The following is a 17,010-nucleotide window of genomic DNA, read 5'->3' as shown; positions in this document are numbered from 1 at the left end:
GGGCAGTAGAGGCTGCAGGCCAGAGAAGGTGCAAGCTGAAGGTGCAATCTTGAGTGGCAGGTCTAGATTCAGCCTGGTCCTGTGGGCAGCTCCGGCACCTTAGAGCTAGTTCTTCCTCATTACTGGGAATTTCCACACTGGTTTACAGGTTGACCTGGGCTCCTAGAGACTGGGGTGCATCTGAAGGAGATGCATGAACTCAGAGAAGAATCATGTGAAGGTCGCAAGTACCACCAGAGGACACAAAAGCTGGGAAACAAACACCGAGAATCAGTTAAAAATGAGTAATGAGATTTGAGTGGGGATTGTGTCTGTTACATCTATATGTTAGCTCTATCTATAAACCTAGTGGATGGTCTGAAAGAGTTGAGGGAGAGAACATTTAATCCAGAGAAAAAGCCAGATACAGAATCCGATGAGGTGAAGTCTGTGGTCCTGAGCTTAGGTCAACAGTTAACACCAGCACAGGTGAGGCCTAAGAGGTCCAGCTGTAACTGCATCATGGCTTAGCAAGACACTTGTGAGGCGGGGCAAGATGGAAAACACCTGTAACCTCAGCACTTTGGAGGTGGAGGCAGGTGGATCATGGGTTTAAGGTCATCCTCCACTATACAGCAAGTTAGAAGTCTGTCTCAGAGCAAAACCAAACAAAGGTACCAGTGATGCTCGGTTTGCCCAGCTGCTTCAGAGAAGCTCATCTCTCTGTGGTCAGGAAATTGTGATAAACTAGAAGAGCAAGAGTCCCTGATGTGTGGTGTTGACACGGCCATGCCTGGAAACATGGCCTTCAGGTTGGGATACTATGTTTCAAAGTTACATGGAACCCCAGGGTTACTTCAGAAGAACATGGACCACATGACATCAATGGGATGTGTGAGTAAAGAAACTGGGGAAGAGGGTGAAAAAAAAAAGTTAAACGCCCTCCACAGTCAGGCAGAGAGGAGAGGAGAGAGGTTGGGAAGGTGGGGTGGTGGGCAGAGTTAGCTTGGATGTGTAGGTAAGTGCTTTCTCCAGGATGGGACAGGGACTTTTCCAGTAGTCCCCGAGCTGACTGCACACCTGTTAGCATTCTTGCTAACAGAATATTCCTGCACACTGACCTACAGACATCATGACTCTGTGTCAGCACACAGACACTGATGCCCAAAAAGCTCAGCCTGGGTTTTTGCTTGTTTGTTGTTGGTGGTTTGTTTTTGGTTCTGTTTTTGGTATTCTCCATCCTTTATAGTATGGGCATGGTCTAATGGTGAAGACATTGTGTCAAAAACTAGCTGGGGCTCAGCCTCAGATGGACAATAAGACAGAGCAGATGCAGTCAGTCACTCCTTTGAAATTCTAGACGCTCATGGTCCCAGGTCTCAGGTTAGAGCCACATTCTTTATATACTTATTCATTTTTTCATGTACTTATTCATTCTGGGCTTTTAATCTCCAACAGATTTGTTTTTAAAGGAGTGACCTAAGGGAGATAAAAACAGGGTACAGAAGTATGGACTAGAAAATAAATACAAATGTAAGCTGTTTTACTAACTTTATATCCACAAACTTGTACAGAGAGCAATGCCCTGTACAAAACACAACGGATTCAATCAAATGGGGTGTTCCTTTAGCAAGGCTGAAGACTCAGTCTCTGGTATTTAAATCTTAGGATGCAGTTCTTGTTTCTGGATGGACCACTGGGTGTTTGGCACAATCCATGCTTGTAACCAGTCTTGAACGGAAGAATGGCCACATGATCCAGGTAGAAGTAGATGAAATGTTTGGTTTCGTGTGTCACGTGACTAACCGAAGTTCTACCCCACAATGCAGTGCCAGATGGGTTTGTACTTCTTGTCAAACTCCCTCCTTGATACAGGCTGCAAAATCCCTTCCGATGTTGTACTTCTAAGTCTGAGTAGCGCACTCCACTGAGTCCTGTTGCATCTCTCCGACACGTCTTCATTTTTGATCACTGCCTTCCGGTCACACCTGGTTACGGTGGAGATGGGGCCAGCTGGCTGCTCCGAGCTTCTGGGTAAGGTGCGGCGCCGCTGAAGCAGCAGAGGACAACAGGTCGCTACCGAAGCACATCTAAGCCTCAGTCAGGATGTTTTTATGCCTTTTTATGGACAAGCACAGGACTCTGTTTTCTCTTCCACCACATGGATCCCAAGGATCGAACTCAGCTCATCAGTCTTGGTGGCTAAGTGCATTTCCTGGCTCAGCCATGTCCTTGGCCCTCAGGTCTTCATTTATTCACGTGTGTGTTGGGGGTGGAGGGTGATGCGTGCATTTGTGCACACACAGTGAGGCCAGTGGTCAACCTTAGGCATTCTCTATCTTCATGTTTGTGAGACAAGGTCTCTCACTAAACCTAGTTCACCAGTTCAGCTAGACTTGGCTGGTCAGGGATCCCCCTGTCTCAGAGGCCTGGCTAGCACTGGGATTACATGTGCACCGCACCATACCTGCTTGTTAATGGTTTCCACGTGGGTTCTGGATGGTCTGCTTGGGCAAGAAGCTTTTTACTGACTGGGCATCTCCAGAGCCTCAGAGCCCCCATTAAATAGGGAGCTTGTATCCCAGAGCCAGGCTCCTGTAGGCTTTGTTTACATAGTTGCTGACTTTGTTTTCGAGATAAGGTCTTATGCAGCCAAGGGTGGCTTTGAATCCCTCGCCCTCTTGCCCCTACCTCCCAAGTGTTAGGATTATAGGGGCGCACCACCATGCCGGACTGATGCAAGTTTCTATTCCAGCCCCTCCACTATTAACCGGAGTCTGGGCCAGGTCACCACTGTTCTCCAAGTCTTAATCTTCTCACCTATAAAATGACAGCTGTCCCTCTGGGGGCGGATGTTAGGCTGGTCTGATACCATCAAACATAAGTGGTGTAAGTAGACTGTGCCACAGCCCTTGGCTACTGGGAAGTCCTTTTGAGGAAACAGCTCATGTCATGGGTAGCACTGAGCAAGGCAGAGAACAAAATGCCTCTTTAGATTTGGAATAGCTTCTTTGAAGCCAAAATGTTGAGTGTTATGGGCGGTGGCACACACCTGTCATCCCAGTACTTGTGAGAGAGAGGCAGGTGGATCTGAGTTTGAGGCCAACCTGGTCTAGAGAGTTAATTCTCAGATAGCCAGGGCTACACAGAGAAACTCTGTCTCAACATGCCAATGCCAATGGACGGCGGTTGGGAAAGACTCTATAGAGGCTTACTTTCCTTGTCTGGTTCGCTGTATTAAAGAGCTTTCTGTGCAGAATTTATCTGCTCTCAGTCTGTGAGAAGAGGACTGGATACCTTCAAAACAAATAATCATTCATTTTTCTGTCATGAAAAATGTTACAAGACCAACAATATTCCTTCATGTTATTCCCCTACTCTTTTTTTTTATATTTTATGAACTTATACAGGCTGGCTTGTATTATAGGGTGGGCATAAAAATTCATAATAGAGCATGAGAAACAAATAAATGCTTCCTCTAAGTTTGATTTCCTCTGCCTCAAATGTGTACCAGGCAAGTCCCACCTGCAGGGCTGTCTGAGGTGCCAGCTGTCACTCTCCGGGATGGCCTCTGCAGGTGTCACGAGGGTTCTTCACAGCACAAAAGCTTTACACCATCAAGGGAATACACCCCAACATGCTGTACCCTAATGTGAGGCTGTGCCCACCAGAGGAAGGGATGCCATTTTTATCCACACAAAGACATATAGGCTGGTGGGTGTTCTGACCTGAATGTTAGAGGCTCTATTATTTTTGAGCATGATCATCCTCTCAAAAATGCTGTTGTATTTTTAAATATACTATTAAAAAAATACTGTTGTGTAAGTTTCCTAGCTTGAGTGACAAGGACCCCTGTTCTCCGGGGTCATTCTTTCTCCCTCCGTTCCGTCTCACACTTGACATTTCACATCGCTCTGCCTTCAGAATATGCCTAGAGTCCAAGCCCTTTCCCCCCCACCCCCCACCCGCCCCCAGCAGATCTTAAGCTACCATTGCCTCTCCTTGTGATCCTTCAAACGACCTCTTGAAAGGTCACCTCTGCCCTTGGCTAACAGTGGTGTGCTCATAGCACAGGTCTCAGCTAACCTTCGTACCCATGCCTTTTTACTCCCCTGCTTCGCTCTGCAGTGGCTTCCCAGGTCTTCCAGTGGAGGCCCAAGTCTTGTACATGTGGCTAACATCTCAGAAAGACTGTGTCAGAAGAAGTGGGGCTAGACTGGTAGGGTAGGTATTTGAGGCAGAGGCCCCCAGCAGTGCCTGGTGCAGCGTCACACCCAGAGGTCATTCCTGAATAAGTACATGGTCTCTTGTCATATCCCTGTGGCTACAAGGATGTCCGAATCGGTCCTTCAGGAGGCTACCTGGAGCAATGGTATGGGGTTTGTTGCTCTACTGGCTTGGAAGAAGTCAAGGTCTTCTCCTACCTTTCCTCCGACTTGGCCATTCTACTTCCCACATTCTGCAGCAAGTCTTGTCTCCTCTTCACAGACAACTGTTGCCTGGCTTAGAGCTTTCTAGAACAAAAAGCTGGACATGCCCATAACCACAGAGGCAGAGGCTCAGGCTCCATGAGTTCAAGGCCAACCTAGTCTACATAATGAGTTCCAGGCCAGTAGGACTACACAGCGAGACCCTGTCTTGAAAAAGAAGAAAAAAAAAAAAACAACAACAACAAAACAAAACATTGATTTAGACCTCCATAAAAAGCCCTGAAGTACAGGGACAAAAAAGGCTTGGAGAAAAAGGGATAAAGAAAGCCAGAAAAGGCCACCCCAGCAATTGTTCTGGGATTGCCCTAACTTTCTCACAGCCCTGTTCCTTCCCATGCCTCCACAGTGCTCTTCACTGTGAGTATACTCCTTTGATGTCAGAGACTAATCCTGCATCAGTGCAGACATCTGTGTGGTCTTGAGACTCATCAGTCACAAGGTGTCAATCTCTCAAGCCCTGCTTATCTGCAATCTTGGGGCTGGGGTGGGAGGGAAGGAGGAGGCTGGGTGCTGTTGCTAAATCAATAAACATAGGTGCCTAGCCGTATGAGCACCTATTCATCTGGGATCGCATCACCGGACTCTGTCTCCGTGGCTGCTCAGCTCCCCTGTGCAGCTGACAGAGTAGGAAGATGCTCGCATCACCGGACTCTGTCTACGTGGCTGCTCAGCTCCCCTGTGCAGCTGACAGAGTAGGAAGATGCTCTGTGCAGTGGGTGCGGAGGCTCACGCGGGTTAGCCTTGGATCAGTGCCGCTCAGTGGGGCAGGGAACAATCTGCCTCAGCTGCCTGGATTTAGAGAAGATGGAGTTCAGCTGAAATGGGGGGGAGCCAGCGCGTAAGCAACTTCCCGTGACAACCTAGTCCATCATGCAGAAATGGGGAGCCTGAGATTAAACAGCTGCAAGCTGAGAGTCTCGCCACAGGAGTCCTGAGGAGGAGTCCTGCGGAGGCTCAGGGTGAGCTGCCAACGGTTGTCCATCCTGAGGAGGAACTTCATCCAGATGGCCCTTACAAGGTGCTGAGCTTCTCTTCCTCCTTGGTGACAAGTCCCTGGAGTCAAGATTTCTCTGAGAAAAGGACTTCATGTTGGCTGAGGCAGTTCCCAGCAGTTCCTGGGCAATTCTTATGAGCCACTGCCATCCGCCACTTCATACAGCTAAGAGTAAAGAGGATATAGCTAGTGTCCTGCGGTATCTGCAACTGAGCCTCCCACAGTGGCTAGGATGGTATTGGCTGAAAGGCCTCTCCTCCCAGCACCACTGCTGGCAGAGTGCATCTCCCAGAAAGGCATAGTTTTAACTCCTTGAGGACAGAAATACCTAATGATTCTGCTATATCAAAAATAAATAAATAAAATAAATAGTGGGCTGGAGAGATGGCTCAGCGGTTAAGAGCACAACTGCTCTTCCAGAGATCCTGAGTTCAGTTCCCAGCAACCACATGGTGGCTCACAACCATCGGTAATGGGATCCAATGTCCTCTTCTGGTGTGTCTGAAGACAGTAACAGTGTACTCATACATAAAGTAAATAAATTTTTAAAAAAATAGCAAGAAATAAACACAATGCTAAATAAGAGGTCCCTGGATCAGACCATGAGTTTAAATCTTGCTTATTATAAGAATAACCACTTTTCTTCCTTGAGCCTCAGTTTCTCAATCTATAAGATGGGGGATGGTCATTATTGCCTTTTAGGATTATTAAGGTCAAATAAGCAGTGTCAAAAAGATACCCAGTCAGCACTGGTTAGATCCAATTATTCAGCAACTAGAAGAACGCAGGAAGAGAGTGGGGGGAAGAAGCCACAGACGTACGTACGGACGGGCGGCCGGGGCAGACATACTGGGGAAGCCCGCTCCTTTAGTAGTGAAGAGGCACTGGGGATAAAGAAGGCCAGCCGCTGTGGCCTGTGACCTGCACAACTGGGAGAAGTCTGAAACTGGGAGGGAAAATAGCTGAGGGGAAGCGCTGAGAGCAAGCTTAAGCCCTGGCTCGAAGCCTGCATGCTCTCTCAGCGCGGCCCAGCACCTCAATCTGTCCCAAACATCTCTGCACACGCTGTCTTTGCTGCGGTTATCTTCCCCAACAACATTCTCCACGGATAAGCAGAAGGACATATCGTAAATGCCAGGCGTTTCCTCCCTCTCAGTCAGGTTTCAGGACAATGTATTTATCGCTGGCTCATCATATGGGCCACCACACATGTACGGAAAATAGGAAACTGCCTCTATAACAGGCAACTGTGGATCCCAGCTCTCTGACATCCTGTCTCCCATAGGCTGGCCAGGCCGGATGCCCCACTGCAAGCCTACTTCCTGTTGCCTTCATCCCTTCTCTCAGCAAAATTGTTCAGTGCTTTCCTGTCCTGGCTAAACACAAACCTTTGTCCTGTTTGTGTCTGCATGGGGGCGAAAGAGGAAGGTATGTCAGACTGGAGGTTTCTTCCACCCCTGCTGTTCTTACAAGTTCAGCAAGGCCTCCCTAACAGGACTCTGAATCCCAGAGTTCTTATCGTTGGGAGGAGCCCTCGTCCTGTGTGTCTCAGCCAGGGTGGACTGGTTTTGACAGTGGCAGTGGCATGCCGAACCAGACGATGTTGGAGGAATCTGCGGTTACAACTCTGGCCTATCAAGAGGGCTTACTTACAGCCTGGCCGGTTGACAGCTTGGCACATTCCAAGGTGTGGAGGAAGTGCGACTGGACAGAGCAGGGCAGCTGTCTGTGGGGCTTTGACAGCCAAGGCAGGTTTTGTATAGTCCTGGGATGTGGAGTGTAGACATAGTCCGTGTCTTGTCCTATGAATTTCAGGGAGATGAGCACGCCAAGCACATATCTCTAGGGGACAGCTAAGGGGAGCCCCATCACCTGTTGCCAAGGGTGACATGTCTATTGACATGCCAAGGTGATTTACAGCTGCATAGTAAAGCTTCTGGTGAGTGCAGAGTGTTAGCCTCCGCCTCCCTGGCCAGGTGCTGTGAGTCCTAAGACCGCCATCTTACCAGCCAGGGCAGCTCCCTCTGGGAGCCATGTGGTCTCTTCCTGTGAGATCTTCTGAGGAATGGAATGTAAGTCCCCGTGAACGCATCTCCAGGCCCTGAAGAGTTCCTGGGTCCCGTGCCAGGACTCACTGTTCTCATTATTATGTCTTTTATGGCTGGGGGAGGGGAGCAGTGCGGTAGGAAGCAGTGCCCAGCTAAGCAGTCATGTGTGGCTGGGCCCGGAGGACAGGACACTAAGAACCACAGAGGTGAAGGGCTGAGATGGTGCGTGTGCTCTCCAACTTGCTCAAGAGTCCTTTGTTAAGCTTGTGGGGTTTTGTTCTTTTCAATGAAGGTGCTCCATCGGGTGTACAGCCTTAGTTGTTCATGCACAGTAAGAGTATACCAGGAGCCAGCTTTGTGGTTTTGAATTGTCTAATAGCCAGTTTTCCACCTTTCTCTTATTCAACCCTGGGGATTGAGGCTGGGACCTTGTGCATGCCTAGGCGGGCACACTGAGGTGCAAGCACTTCCCTTTTAGCCACATTTGGGGGAAGCGATGGAGAGAGAAAGGGAGGAGGAAAGGGAGGGAGGGAGAGGAAGGTGTTCAAGGCATGGTGGCCCTTGGGAGGCAGAAGCAGACAGATTTCTGAGTTCATAACCAGCCTGATCAAAATAGTAAATTCCAGAACTACAGAGAGATCCTGTCCTAAACAAAAACAAATTTAAATTTAATAATTTTAAAAGCTTATTATGTGAGGGGGGCTGAGAGATGACCCAGTGGCCAAGAGCAATTACAGTTTTAGCACAGGAGCTGGGTTTGGTTATTAGCAGCCACATGGAGACTCTCAAGACTCTGTAACTCCAGTTCCAGGAAAGTCTTTCACCTCTTCCCACCCTAACGGCTCTTATGTGTGCATCAGCAACATGTTTGCACATGCTCAGGCAAACACATATGCACATGAAATAAGTGATTAATAGCATTTTTATTTTTAATGATTTGTATGTGTGAAGTGGTCTGCGTATGAGTGCAGAGGACTCCAGGGAGCTAGAGATGCGGGCTGCCCAGCATGGTGGCAACTCCTCTGCAAGAGCAGTATGTGTGCTTCACCACTGAGCCATCTCTGCAGCCAGGTGCCAGGGATTGAACCCCAGGCCTCATAGATGTTAAGTGTGTCCCCTGCCGCTCATTTATTCCCCCAACAACCCTTTTAACCCATTTTTTGGAAAAGAAGAAGACAAGTAAAATTAATATGATTGATATATTTTATTGAATCCATACATCCAAGCAGTATAATTTCACCATTGATATTCATGTCACGGTTAATGTTACAATGGTAAGGTGTCATTTCTACGAGTCTGGCACCAACTTTTTGGGGTCCACTTTGGAGCTCTGTGCTATCTCGGTCTGACTAGCTCTTTCCAAAGAGCTCTGGAGCCATATTGGCCCGTGGCCACCCTGCTGGCCAGAGGAGCATCTGCAACCGACTCCGTCAGCGCTTGCCCTGCTGTGGTACAAACCATGGTTGGTTTCAACACAAGTAAATGGTTTCTTTGAAGATCCCTGTAAAAGGGACCCAGCCCAGGGACCTATCCCAGCTGCCTGAGACTGGGCCTTACAGAGTTCTATAGAGTCTCAAGAACCTAAACTCCATTCAGTTGGATGGGTTCCTCGCTGTCCTCCCAGGGGACCTTCCCTTGACCTTTCTTTCTCTTAGCGAATCTCCTTCCTAGTCTTTACCAAGTGGCTCCATCCAAGTTCCAGCTCAGCGGCTACTTCTGTCACATGCCAACTGGGATTTGAAGGAAACATTGCGGGGTCCTCTCCAGAGTGGCTTGCTCTGGCGTGGCTTTACATCAATAGAAAGTTGCTCCGGATCCCAGTGTAGCACGGAGCCCTCCTCAGGGTGAGTTTTTAAGCACAAAAAATTATGTTTTAGGTTGACATATTTTAGTTAACAAGAACAGTTAGCCAGAAGTGGAACTACAAAAGCCAAAAACCAAGGTTAGGACTTTAGAGACTTTTGCAGAACTATATATTTGCTCTAGTTTTGGCTGTCTACATGCTGAATCTTACAGCCTGAGTGGCACTTTCATCATGCAGTCAGTTGGTTAAGGTCTGGGGACTACTTAGGTTTGGGGCCCTGTTGCACAATGACAGGAAAAACAGAGAACCCAAGAGAGAAAGGCCTTCATAGCAAGCTCCCTGCAGTGCCCCGGTCTCTGGTTCAAGTCCTCTTCCCTGGGGCTCTGTGAGACACTCCTCAAACTGCAACGCAAGATGCCCACCCCTACCCTGTCACTACTGTAACCTCTGTGTTTTCCAGGTATTTACAGCCAACTGAGCCTGAAAGCCCCACCTTCCCGTAAGCTCTGGCCACATTCCTGGGCTCGGAGCGGGCAGGAGCCTGTGCCTGTCTCTGTGGCTGCTTCTGGACGGCAATGCTGCCGGTTTGTTCAAATGTCTCATCAGCATTTTGGGGGTCGTTAAGATAAATGGCAAACCCCTTTTAGGGACATGGGCCAAATGATATATGCAGTCACCCGCTCTGGGTAATCCATGGACAGTACAGTGCTGGCCTTTGGGGTTCTCCCCTGTCCTCTGTACTGGCAGAAAGACCTGGTGGCTCCTGGGACCCTATATCCTGTCCATCTCATATCCAGAGGCCTGATTCTCTGGCAGGGAGCTCTAAGCCATCCATCAAATTTCTCCTAATGCCCGGGTGAGGCAGTATGGTCCACAGTATGGACACAGGCAGCTTCTTAATAAGCTGTTTCTAGTAATATCACATGGGCTGGGTCCCTTTTATGGGTATCTTCAAAGAAACCATTTACTTGTGTTGAAACAAACCATGGTTTGTACCACAGCAGGGCAAGCACTGACCTGGAGTCGGTTGCAGATGCTCCTCTGGCCAGCAGGGTGGCCACGGCCAATACGGCTTCCGAGCACTTTGGAAAGAGCTAGTATCAGGCTTCTGTGCAGCTGCTCAGCCCTTGCTTCTCTGCTTGGTTCTCATGGGGAATTCGACACCCAGCTCCAAGCTCTGGGCAGCAGACATGGTTTTGGTTGCCATTTCTCTTCTCTGATTTCTTCTTGTTCACGCTTCACCCCATGCCTGGAAAGCAAGTGCTGAATATTTGCTCCCTAAAGGGAGGAGGTGTGTCAGGAGAATGGGGCACGGAGAGGGCACATCGTATAAGCAAGCAGATGGTGGGAGAGTGGAGAGCCCTCCACCAGGGCCACACAGAAGGGACAGAGTATTCATGGATCTCCAAATGCAGAGAAGGCGGGTGCCACGTTAGTGACCCATAGAGTTCTCTGCTCTCCTAGCTTTCCACCATTGGGGTGTCTAACTTTTTCCTGATCTCTGGCTCTTTTTCATGCTCTCGAATGTTCTCCTTCTTAATAAGCTGTTTCTAGTAATATCATATGTGTCCGTGTCTAATCCTTCATTCCAGGCACATAAGAACCTGGCAATCCCGGCAGGCTCCCACCCACCCAGGAAAGGAGGAAAGAACAAAAGGAGGTGAGAAAGGAGGAAGTGGGGGAGGATTCTTGTGACAGACATTGAGAGTAAGGATAGCATGAACTTTGTGCTGAAGAGATGGCTCCTGGTTTACCATCACATACTGCTTGAGTTCCATTTCCTGCACCCACACAGCAGCTCAGTCATTTGTAACACCAGCTCCAAGGGATCTGACACCATCTACTGGCTTTCCTGGGGAACTGCACCCACAGGTAAGGTTTTGTGTGTGTGTGTGTGTGTGTGTGTGTGTGTGTGTACATATACACATAAATGCAAATGCATGCACACATGCAGATGCACACGCACACATCTTTGCATGTGCACACACACACACACACACACACCATTAAAAACTCAATAAGAAAGGTAATATACAGTCAAGTTAAACTCTAGGCCAGACATCTGTAATATGACCTCCCCAAGGGCAGCCCATCAGCAACTGAGCCTCAGCATGGCACTGCCAGGGCGGGGCAGAAATGGTATCTTCCGGAGAGAAAGTCAAGAAGACTTGCATTAGTTGATAAAGGCTTCTGTTATTGTTATGGAAAACACCATATAAAGGCTACTTAAGGGGGAGAGGGTTTATTTTGTCTCCCAGTTTGAGGGGATCTGGCTCTTTGTGTTGGCAGGAGTCGGAGGTGGGCTAGTCAGCTATGGCCAGCATCCAAAAGTAGAGAGATGACAGATGGTGTTCAGATCTGACTCTTGTCTGTTCAGTCCGGCTCTGCACCCGTGGAATGGCGTCTCCTGCCTTTAAGATGTGTCTTCCAACTCAGTCAAACCTAGCTGCAAGTGCTGTCACAGACATGCACAGAAGCATGCTTCCAGGATGACTAGAAACCACAGTCGGCTTGACAATGAAGACCTTCACAAGGCACGAGCAGCCCAGCATCCTGCTCCCAGACTGAGGGAATCAGAGATTCAGGTCCCTCTGTGTACAACCCTGGTCTCACATCTGCGCACAGGACAGAAGCATCCTTCAGAGGGACAGGGCCTTGAGGAATTAAAACCAATACTTTGGAGACTTAGAAGAATGGATCTGAGAAGAAAGCACTGTGTCTTATGGCCCTCCTGTTCTCAAGATCTCCTCCAGACTCAGGGAAATTAGATCCAGAGCCAGACACCCGTGGTGTTGGCCGACTGTTATTTAATCCAAGTCTGAGGGGAAGCAATGGAGGACACTGTGCTCTCGTTACTGCGTACCCACAGTGCACTAACCAACTATTCTTGCTAAAACTAAATAAATATTTGGTTCTTTAAGAGGTAAAAACTTGAATAAGAGGCAGGTTTGACTTCAGACCAGAATTAAGTTCAAATACCAATCATGAAATTCTAGATGTTGATTAATGTGACTGGGCCAGTATAATAGCACATGCCCATAATCCTAGCTAATTGAAAGCCTGAGACAGGAGGATCACAAGCTTGAGCCCTACCTGGCCATGTACAGCAAGATGAAGGTTAAACCAGGCAAGTTATCAATACCTTGTCTCAAAGTTTAAAATTATAAAAATAATGAGATGAGGATATATCTCAGTAGTAGAACACTCAGTTAGCTCCAGACCCACCTCCACCCCTCAGCTCTAAAAATAAACCATCCTGTGAATTAATTAAAAGGAAATCAAAGTTGGCTCAGTGGTTAAGAGCACTTGTTCCTGCAGAGGATGTGGGATTCAGTTCCAAGAGGCCACAGTGCAGCTATGATCGTTAATAACTCCAGTTCTAGGAACTCGGCGCCCTCTGCTGGTCATTATTGGAATTGCATGCATATTTGCATATGACTACCAGCAACACTAACAAAAAATAAATCTTAAAAATGTTTTTAAAATTTCTCCCTCCTTCCCCTTTCTCTCTTTCCTCCTCCTCTATCCTCTCCTGCTATCCCTGATCCTTTCCTCTCCACCTTCTCCTCTTCCTTCTTCCCTCCTTTCTTTCTCTCCTCCTCTCTCACTGCTTTTGAGATAAGCTCTCATTACATAGCCCAGGCTGGCCTTTCATAATCACCTGCCTCAGCCTCCTGAGGCCTGACACTATAGGCACATGCCACCTCGTCCAGCAGTCTCTTCCAATTACAAACCTCCGTGAGGGAAGGAGAAGGCTTGATGAATGTCACCAGCCGGGAAGGCAGGGTACAGTCACATGCAATAGCAAATACGCTGGGAACTTTTCGAAGGGAGCTCCGAGTGAAACCACACGTCAACTCGGCCCAAGGAAGCAGATTAACTTGGGGAGCTGGAGGGCGAGGGCTGACCTGGCATCAGAAGCATGGGCCGTGGCTCTGCTCCCCACTGACTAATTACCAGAGACTTGGATAGGAGGGCAGACTTCCACACCTCACCACGATGGCCCTTGGGCAGCTGGAAGGAAGCACTCCTGGGTGACAGAATGGGCGTTGCAGATGCTTGATAAACATGGCAGGATGCTGTCTTACTCAGGATGACACCTAGCTAACTGTAGTACTATGGCCTTATGGGGACTGGCCTCTGCTGAGACATGGCTGCCAGCAGAGGGTCTCCATGACCCCGGACTAGCCTGTCCCTTTTGGATCTTATGGTTCCCTCTCCAAACTCTAACTCCCCTCGCTGCGTCAGTACTCGAGGCTGTTGAACCCCCACCCCATTGTCCACATAAGGCTTTTTTTTTTAATCCCAAAATACCTAGTAGCAAATAATGTGTTTGTATAAATTAACTGCCAGCACTTATAACCAACTAACCAGCCCCTCCCCCAACCCAAGACTGTCACTGCCTTCCCAAGCTGCTAAAGCCAGAAGCCAAGTGCGTTTCATCCCCCTTTCCTGCTCTAAGGAAGTAGGGCTAGGCTGTTCCTATCTGTCCCTGTCCCTGTCTCCTGTCCCTACACGGAGGAAGAGCCCACCCTCACCCGGATTCAGCTTCCCGTCTGTGGCTAGGGAAATTTGCCTATCACTTCCAGATTTGCCCCAATGAATCTGTCAGCAGTAGAGTGCCCTGTCAGCTCTGCATCCATGACCTATCAGATCTGCCCTCTTCCTACAGTGGGGCTTGTAGAAAGGTCTAGGGGCCTGAGAGAGGGTGTTTGGATTGAGAGTGAAGATATCTACAGAAAGCACCAGAGATGACCCACCAATAGCTTCCATCCATGCTGCCCCTTCGATTCTGGGAAGCCCAATGTGATGGATATGAAAGACCTAAAGCAGAAACAGCCTAGTCTGCCTCTGGGTTGTTCACCCTGCGGGACCTGCTGTGCTCTCTGCTGCCACCCAGTGGCTATATTGACAAAGACCAGATGGGAAATTTAATCCAAAGGGTTAACAGTGGTGCTTGCCTTAAATCCTCTAGGTTATTCTGAGGCACATTTAAGTTTTAGGAGCAGGCAAAGGGGCTTTCTCACAAGCCTTCAACCCCAGGACCCACATAGAGGAAGGAGAGAACTCATTGTCGCATGTGGTATCCTGGGACCTCCACATAAGAACTCTGGCACATGCACCCACACATATGCAATACATACATACACATACATACATACATACATACATACATACATACATACATACATACATACATAAAATTTTTAAACATTAAACTATAAAAAGAACTAAATCTCTCCAGTTGTGTTAAAAAATATTCATCCCCTTCTCAGGGAAGATGAAACCTGAAAATGGTATTTAAGCTCCTCAAAAATTATGGCGCTAGAAGCCGGAGAGAAGGCTCAGTAAAGCCCTCAGAGGAGAAGCATAAGGACCTGAGTTCTGATCCCAAGAGCCCACATACAACGCTGCAGCACATATGTGTACCTCTGGCCTCTCTACAGGCATGCACACCACCCACACACTGTACGCACACAGAACATGGCTCCAAATCTTTTCCAACCGCATCTTCAATCATTCTCCATTTATCCCGGGACAATCGTTTATTGGGAAGGTGATTACTTCAAAATAAAAAGCTCCAAGCCCTCACCTATTTTCGGGCCCTCTCGGACATCATGTCCTCCAGGAAGCTTTCTCTGATTGCCCTGGCAGACTATGGTCATTTCCGTTTTGAACCTCACACTTCGTTTTTCCGTGAATCAAATTTTTATTTTTACCTAATAATGAGTTCTTAGTGGGCGTTTCTGACCCATCAAAGCCCAGCGTCTGAGCCCTCTTCGTTCTGACTTTGACTGGTGCAAAGCAAGCACACAACAAATTCTCTTTAAAGGAAAAATCAAAACAGGGGCTCGTGACAAACGCTGGTATCATATTTGTTACAACAGAAGCGAACAGAGGAGCGTGAAGTGACCTTTGCAAAAGAGACCTTGGTATGGTCTTCTTGGGACTCTGCCGCTGATGGGTGTGGGGCTGCTTTCACAACACCCGAGGGCCAGAAGAGGCCATCAGCTCCCCCTGCTGGCTACTGTATGTGTTACACCAGGACTCGACAGGTGACCCTGAAAAACCTTCCACTTCCATCTGCTTCTTAAAGAGCCCACAAGGAACCCTGTAGGCTGCAGAAAATGTGAGTGCCACAGTTGCCACTGATGCTTAATAGCTACAGATGCTGTCTCTTGCAGTCTACGTGACTTTGGTTCAAACCTGTGGTCATCTCAGGAAGATGAGGCCAACACTGTAATAGCTCTTATCCCAGCCACCCACCCCCTCTGGCCCTGCCCTCAGTGCTTTTTCTGGCTGGAGTCTATATGGTTTCATCTCACCATGAACTGTTAGAGTAGAGATATCCCAAGTCTCATGTGAGAGTCCAGACAAGGGGGGACCTGAAACTACTGAGACTCTGCTGGCTAGTTTCATGTCAGCTTGATGCAAACTAGAGTCATCAGAGGAGAGGGAATCTTAATTAAGAAACTGTCTTCATAAGATTAGGCTGTAGGTAAGCCTGTAGGGCATTTTCTTAATTAGTGATTAGTGTGGGAGGTGGTCCTGGGTTCTATTCAAATAACCAGACAAGCCAAAAGAAGCCAGCCAATAATTGGCACTCCTTCGTGGTCTCTGCATCAGCTCCTGCCTCCGGGTTCCTGCCCTGCTTGAGTTCCGGCCTTAGCTTCCTCTTCCCTCTGAGTTGATTTTTTGCCCTAGTAACCTCAGACTCAGAGGGCGAGCAGGAGATCCTGAGCCCCCAAAAGAAACAGAAGACCAGAAGACGGTTGTTAAAAGACAGGGAAGGTAAGTAGAAAAGACGGTTCACCCAGTGTCTTGGGTTCACATATGGGAATTTGGCCTTTGCAGCACTGGGCCTCTTGCAAACTCCTCTCTCCTCTCAGAAGTGCTCCCTTTGTGTTCCTGGCCTTACAGTCACTGGACAAGACAACCCTCATGAGCAAACTTTCTTCCAGGTGACCTCACTGGAGCATGAGTCCTGGGGCCTAGTTACAGTTCTTTTGGTGAGCAGCCCCAGGGCAGGTAGGACTGCCACAGCTAGCAAGCTTTGTGCGTCTCCAGATGGAGGCATCCTCTGGAGGGTTCCCAGTCCCAGGACCCACACCTTCTCCCTTGTGAAATCCTCTCAGTTCCTTTTTGTTGCTGATGATGGTTTTGAGACTGGGTCTCACGTATCCCAGGCTGGCCTGGAATTCACTATGTACCCAAAATGATCTTGATCACCTGATTCTTCTGCCTCTACCTCCCCAAGTGCTCAGATTGCAGGAGTATGCCACCATCTGACTTCAAATTGACTTTATCTTTCTTTGGGGGAGGGGTGTGTTTTGAGACAGAGTTTCTCTGTGTGGCCCTGGCTGTCCTGGAACTAACTCTGTAGACCAGGCTGGCCTTGAACTCAAAGAACCACCTGCCTCTGCCTCCTGGTTGCTGGGATTCGAGGCGTGTGCCACCACTGCCTAGCTTTTCCTTTGTTTCTTCTTGTGTGTTTTAAAATGTATTTTCTGTGTAGTAGCATTTTGCCAGCATGAATGTGTGTGCACTGTATGTGCAGTGCCTGCAGAGACCAGAAGTGGGTGCAGCTCCTGAATCTAGGGCTCTAGACAGTTGTGAGCTTCCGTGTGGGTGCTGAGAACTAAGCCTGGGTCCTCTGGAAGAGCAGACAGTGCTCCTGGGGACATGAAAAATCTG

At 48.5% G+C, this 17,010-nt stretch overlaps 1 pseudogene; it reads right to left on the bottom strand.

The window, feature by feature from the left end:
• Positions 1-1,605: 1,605 nt before the first annotated feature.
• On the bottom strand, positions 1,606-2,706 carry LOC127689709 (dynein light chain 1, cytoplasmic-like; annotated as a pseudogene).
• Between the last annotated feature and the right edge of the window lie 14,304 nt (positions 2,707-17,010).

This window comes from Apodemus sylvaticus, chromosome 7, assembly GCF_947179515.1.
Source record: "Apodemus sylvaticus chromosome 7, mApoSyl1.1, whole genome shotgun sequence".
Lineage (NCBI taxonomy): Eukaryota > Metazoa > Chordata > Mammalia > Rodentia > Muridae > Apodemus > Apodemus sylvaticus.
The sequence above is the reverse complement of the archived record's forward strand: the minus strand, read 5'-3'. Positions and strand labels throughout refer to the sequence as shown.